Source organism: Lates calcarifer, linkage group LG7_1, assembly GCF_001640805.2.
Source record: "Lates calcarifer isolate ASB-BC8 linkage group LG7_1, TLL_Latcal_v3, whole genome shotgun sequence".
NCBI classification, from domain to species: domain Eukaryota; kingdom Metazoa; phylum Chordata; class Actinopteri; family Centropomidae; genus Lates; species Lates calcarifer.
Window position 1 is genome coordinate 16,819,673 of NC_066839.1, and position 6,326 is coordinate 16,825,998.

Sequence of the window (6,326 nt, forward strand, 5' to 3'; positions counted from 1 at the left end):
TGTCTAATTTCTGTCTTACACAGTTAAGACATTCAAAATTAACCAGTTTATAGTTGTATGTTTATTATATGTTCACTCCTGTTGTTTATATGTGGTCTTACTAATAATAAACCATATTCAATGGATTTTAAAACTAGGGGTTGCTGCACAAAAGACAGGCTTTACTTTTTGTGGATTTTGTATAGGCTCTTTTTGGATTTATTGTCAGTTTCTTTATACTGAATATAAGGTGAACTTCCTGTTGGTCTTCTAATAATTTCATATATACTGATATTGGTTGGAAGTATCTAGATATGACGGCTTTAAGAGGTACTGTAAGACTGTAACGTGATTGTATTTTTTTCCACAACCCAGTGAAAGGGTAGGTCGTGATCACGTGATCCAGGTTACCTTTGTCACACCTGTGAGTTGTTATCCTAATGACTTATTAGTCGTTACGCATGCGTGAAAATTCGCTAGTGTTTTTGCTAATGGTTAGTGTTAAGTTAGCTGCTTAGCTTGCTTCTCTAACTTACCGCTGCGGAAACATCTGCTTTCTGACCTTAAACATGACATTTTAGGTAAATTCTTACTTTTAAATAAATAATCTATTGACTTCAATGAGTCATGCAAATGTCTCGCTCCCTAACGTTTGTTTTTAACTTTCCCCCCAGCTGCTAGGTAAAACGACTTGGTCAGACCAGCGTGTGCAGCAGGTGGGTAGCTAGCTAATTTTCTCTACACTCAAACCAGTAACGCCACGCAGGTGTAACTTAACAAATAAACAATTGCCGTATTATCAGTTTGAAGGTAGTATTAGTTGTGCATGTTTTATTGGTATGGCTTTCTGGGAACACTTAAATTTGAATGGAGCCAGTTATTAATTATTTCTCCGAAGTCAAAATGTTTGTCGTGATAAAGGTCCGTTCCTGTAGATATCGTTCAAACCTACTAACAACTCTGCTGTGCATTTGGATATACATTGTGCGTGTTCCGCTTGTGGTGTGGTCTGACCAAGTAGTGACACTATAGTCTCTCCATGAAAGAGCTGCAGCAGTTTGTTAGCCATACAGTATATACGTGTTTTGCATCTCATCGTAAATTAGCAGCATTTAGGCCAAATGTGGGCCTTTGAGTAATCAGAAGGTGTAATCGTTTCATTTAGTTTGAGCCCATGTTTGGGTCGGTGTCCGACTCCTCATGGAGCCTCTAATTTGTATTAATGGCAAAAGTTGGCTACTTATAGTCCTGCTTACTGCAGATACAAATATGAGGCCAAAAGAAATCGAGATGAGGCAATTGAGAGCAAAAAGCAACATCACTGTATGCCTTATAAAGGCTTATTATCAAATAGAAAATGGTTTTAACAAGATGGGAAATTGTACTGTATATCAAGATATTACTTCTTGATGTATCATTATCAGCTATCATCATTTAGGTCAGTCGGTATCTCCGTTTGGTCAGCAGATGGCAGCAAAGTATAATTATAATAATAAAGCTAAAACTATGGCAACACATAGGAAATGAGGGAATTTTTGGACTGAAGACCAGTATTGTATTACTGTCTTCAGTCCAAAAATGAAGATGCTTTTGAAAATGTATTTAAATGAATATTTAAGATACATCCACCATTTTACTTGCACTGTATCACACTGTGATATTATCAGTTACTTAAAAACACATAAAGGGGTAAATACAATATTAATTTCCTCACCTTTTATTTATATGTTGTAAAGCAATGATTCATGTCATGTGAACAGACTCTTAGAGCCTATGCAATGAATCATAGTAAAAATAGTAATGGCCTGACGAAATAGTAATAATTGTGCTACAAAAGAAGCATACTGTGTCAATATATTACTTTTAGTGTATCTTTAATTAGTTTTTTGTGTGTTTTGTTTTCTGCATGGTGAAGGGTAAAGAAAATATCAGTTTGCATAAGGAAAAGATGTTGTACTTAGTGTAAATCATGAGTATGTCATGGTAATTTTTTAGGCTTCAGTCTTGTACTGTACTGTAGACCTATTATGTGCCCTTTTCTTTCATTTTTCACAGACATTTGGGAACAGCAGAGATTTGATCCAATTCTGGACACTGGTTTCTTCAAACAGCAAAGTTTGTTTGGTCTCCCTGGAGTATTAAACTGTGAAACGGGCTTTATAATCACAACCTAAAAATACAAGGCCATATTTGTTGTTGTTGTCTCCGGTTTCGCCGGTCCCCCGGTACGCTCTGTGAAACCCTAGATCTGATGCGCAGCTCCAGCCAAGAAAGATGCAGCACCCTACAATAGGCTATTTTCATATGGGAGAGAATGAGGAAGAGAAGGAGACCCTTACTGTTTAATCTCCATGGAAGTCCAGTGCATTTTCCTTCAGTGGCCTACAAACCATCAGGCCGTTTTCACCCATCTCCCAGTGCTCTCCTGTGCTCTAATCACTTCAAAAATGTCTCTCTTTTTGCTATGCTGTCTCCATTTCTGCCCCTCCATCTCTCTGAGCAGAAAGATGGCTCACTCAGAATTATTTTAATTGCTTAGGGCAACATAGTTGGGCGTTATGATGTGGTAAATGAAAATGGCGGTAAATTATTTGTTCAGTTGGTGATCATCATAAGGTTACTGACCACTTGCATAAACAAGAATCCATTTTACTTTTAAAAGCATTAATTCTTCTTTTTCCCCCAGTGTTTATATAACAACCATCAGTTTAATAGTGCTTACAGTGATGCCTGCCATGAAATAATGTTGTAAAGATTTATGTAAACCAAAAAAACGGTTGGTTGCATAAATAAAAAGCTGGATAAACTGAACTGAGAAGGTTTTGCCCTCCACTGTGTCCCTGGATGTTGGGTGAAAAGGGTCTGGGGGTCCTTAGATGGAGACTGTGGCCACTTAGGGAAAAAGATTTGACTGTAATGGTCTCTGAATCTGTTGATGTGTCTCTCCCTCTCTCTTGCTCTCTCAGATGAAGTAATAAAGTTAGCTGTGTTGGAGGCCCTCCATGTCTCTCCATAGACCACAATCAAGGCCCGTGCAGTTTTATTGCAGTTTTATTTTCATATTGTCCAAGAAATCTCCAGACTCCCTCCTGTGCCCGTTGCCATAAATCGTATATTTTGACTGTATTTCTTCCACTCTGCGTTTTTTATTTATGGGTGAAGGCGATAAAACATGCAGCATGCACTCTGTGTGTCCACAGCTGTCATCTGTCTAGGACTTTATTGTGAAAGGAAAAAAAGTAAAGTTTCATTTTTTATTTCCCTACACAAATCTCCCGCCCTGTTAAAAACAGATGCTGATAGAATGAGAAAACACAATAAATGGGAGATTTCATTGTTTACGTCTCCAGACTCTTCCGATGAACAGTTTTATTGGTTATAAAACCAACAGTATTCAGCTCTGTTTAACAATAGGTTCAGGTGGTGATCATTGTTTCATCAGCAGGAGGTACTCTAAACTCATGAGCTTAAAGTGAACTCACAACTTGAGCTGGAACTTCTTGGTCATTGGTTAGATGAACGATTTTCTCTCATACTCTCTATGGGAACAGGATTCAAATTGCACAAAACATGATGGTGTCCTAGGTGTGTGTTTGTCCTTGTAAATGCAGGAAGGCAGCATGAAACCTTTCCAGGTCTCGTGACTTTTTCAGCTGTTGTCATGGCCATAGCCATTTACTTGGATTTTTCATATTTTATTTACTCAATTATCTGGTAATTCATATTTATCTGTTATATTTCCCAACATGAAGGTCTGCTTTGTGTTTCATAGCATTTATTTATTTTACTTTGTTGATCTAAACCTAGTCAAACAAAACATAATTATTCAATATTTATGATGTCACATGGGTAGGGAGTAATTTTTAAGTGATTTCTAAAATTGAGCAGGTTATTTGATAATTACCTAAACTTTGATAACATGGCATGTCCCACTCAGGGCTAGAAGAGCAAAATAACTGCAACTAAAAGTGCTAAACTTGTCAAAAAAGTTCATAAAATGTATTTAGCATTATGAATAAGTGAAATTGGAAACAGAAATATTAAAATCGCTCTCATCAGCTATGGACTGCTGAACATAGGTCCTGAGAGATGAACAAGCAGGCGAGTTCTCTGCATGTCAGTATATTATCAGAGGTATTTTCTCATGCTGTCACTCAGCTCCACAGCGTCCATCTCTGTAAACAGCTCATAGTCAAATAAACAGTTCTGTCCACAGTCCTGCCCTACTCCCATCAGTGAATAGTTTGTATCTGTGTATATAGTTTTTTGCAAGCCAGATCAGGTATAATCAATTGTATTGATAATGATAATGCGATGTTTATATGTACTAGTTCTGTAATTGTGGTATTGTGCATGGTGGTTCAGTGGCATGCCGTACTAGCACAGTCAAATGAAACAGAGCTACTGTTAATGTTACTAGTGGCCACAAATCAACATGCTTACTGTGAAAAAAGATTTATGATTTGTCTTTTTATGAATTGAATTATAAATGGTAAACTTAACCTGGCTGCCAGAGAATTTCCTATCATAGTTTAAACATTGTTCTTGTCAATGTAGATTAGAATAGCTTGTTTGTAACTTGCAATGTGTATTACTTGCGATGTTAGGACAGCATTATTGAAACAATTAAATTTCTCTTAATGTATAGGATGAATGCCGCACCTTTCCTACTCATTTCCAATTGTGGTCTCTTTTATGGTTCACTGATGAGAGGTTTCCATGTTAGGCCTATATATGCTTAGACCCACACAGCTCACAGAAACACTTGGGGCTGAACCTGTTGTAAAGACCTCATAAAGACTCAACATCTGTTTATCGCAATGCTTGCCAGAGGATTCTGCAACACAGACACCCACCCAGAAAAATACCCACCCACTTAAACACACACATAGAGAGGTCTGCATGTTTTAATTACTTTGTCCAGGCATACACACAGGTGATGATAATGAGGTGTGTGTGTGTGTTATGGAAACAGCATTTGAGATCCTTGATATGCCAGCAATGCTTTGGCGTGTTTCTTCCCATTTCAGAAAGCTACTATATTTGTCAGTCAACAGGTGTGTGTTTATATAAGGTATGCTTCATTGGCATTATTGGCCTCTGTGTTGATGTGTTGACTTATAGTAAATCCATACAGTATTAAAGTTGCACTGTGTTGGCTTGGCATGATTATAAAACCTAAAGTATTTAGTTGTTAATGCAGCTCTTCATCTTACCTTTTTGTTTTATACATTTATATACCTTTTGTGTCCTTTAATTGTGACCATTTCCACCTCTTTCTCTCCATTTTGTCTTTTCCTGCAGATCTGTGTTTTTTAAGGCCTGGTTGAGTTTCAGGGCTCTATTAAAAGTTCAAAGGCAGCGTTTACTACTGTAACTGGAGCTAGTCTGCACTGAGGCTTTTCACTAATGAGTGCACTGCATATACACCACACACTCGCACACACACAAAAGCACACACAGACACATACACACAGTCAGAGACACATACACACAACAACACATGTTCCCCTCATGGAGGCTACAGCGATATTCCCCACAAAGTCCGTCGTTACTGCAGGAATCATGTCTTTTTGAGTGCCAAAGATCTATCACAGACTTAACAACCCTTTCAGCACCCTGTCCTTGTTTGTTCCCTCTTTTCACTTCTCCCTCTTTTTTCCTCCAAACAATAGATCAGACTGCTCTCCTGACAGATCAACTGGAAAATGTGATTTTATAGGATATCTGCATTTCTGTAACATCAGATCTCTCAAATAGCTAGAGCTCTGTTTCTTGAAAGCCTGTTTTCATGATTTTCTTTTTGTTTGTAGAGATTAACGGATGTCTCATGAATACATTAAAAATACTTGTATTTTATGCGACCTTTGACAATTTACATTGTATTGAAAAATGTAAATGATCAAAAAGCTAAGCTATGATTCATCTCCATAAAGTCATTTTCTGTTGTTTTAAGGGTTCAAGTTCTGTCATTATCAGCCTGTGTATTCATAAGACATGTTTTTCTTTTGTAGGGTCTGGTCACACTTTGTCACCCTATCGTTGTCCCACTAAAACTCTTTTATACCTTTAAGCCCTCACTTCCTTCCGTCTTGGTCTCAGCTTCATGTTCTACTTTTTATGGCACTGTATCACTTCCTGTAATCAAATTTCTACAGCAAGATATTCTGTATGCCTGAGATTCTACATGATGTGCAAACCCTCTGTTTTTGTGTGCTTGTCATAGTTGTCAAGTGTATGTGTACTTAAGATTTAAAGTGGACATGCTCCCACAGTGCATAAAGACCTTTACGGACAAGAAAATAACCAAAAAAATCGTTAATGGTTTTCACTACACTACTTTCCAC

General features: G+C 37.5%; 1 long non-coding RNA gene across 1 annotated transcript; it reads left to right on the top strand.

The window, feature by feature from the left end:
• The first annotated feature begins 472 nt into the window (after positions 1-472).
• Positions 473-3,141, top strand: LOC108898056 (uncharacterized). Its single transcript, XR_001963389.2, has 3 exons — positions 473-560; positions 654-695; positions 2,035-3,141. It is a non-coding gene; the product is annotated as an uncharacterized LOC108898056 (long non-coding RNA).
• Positions 3,142-6,326: the final 3,185 nt, after the last annotated feature.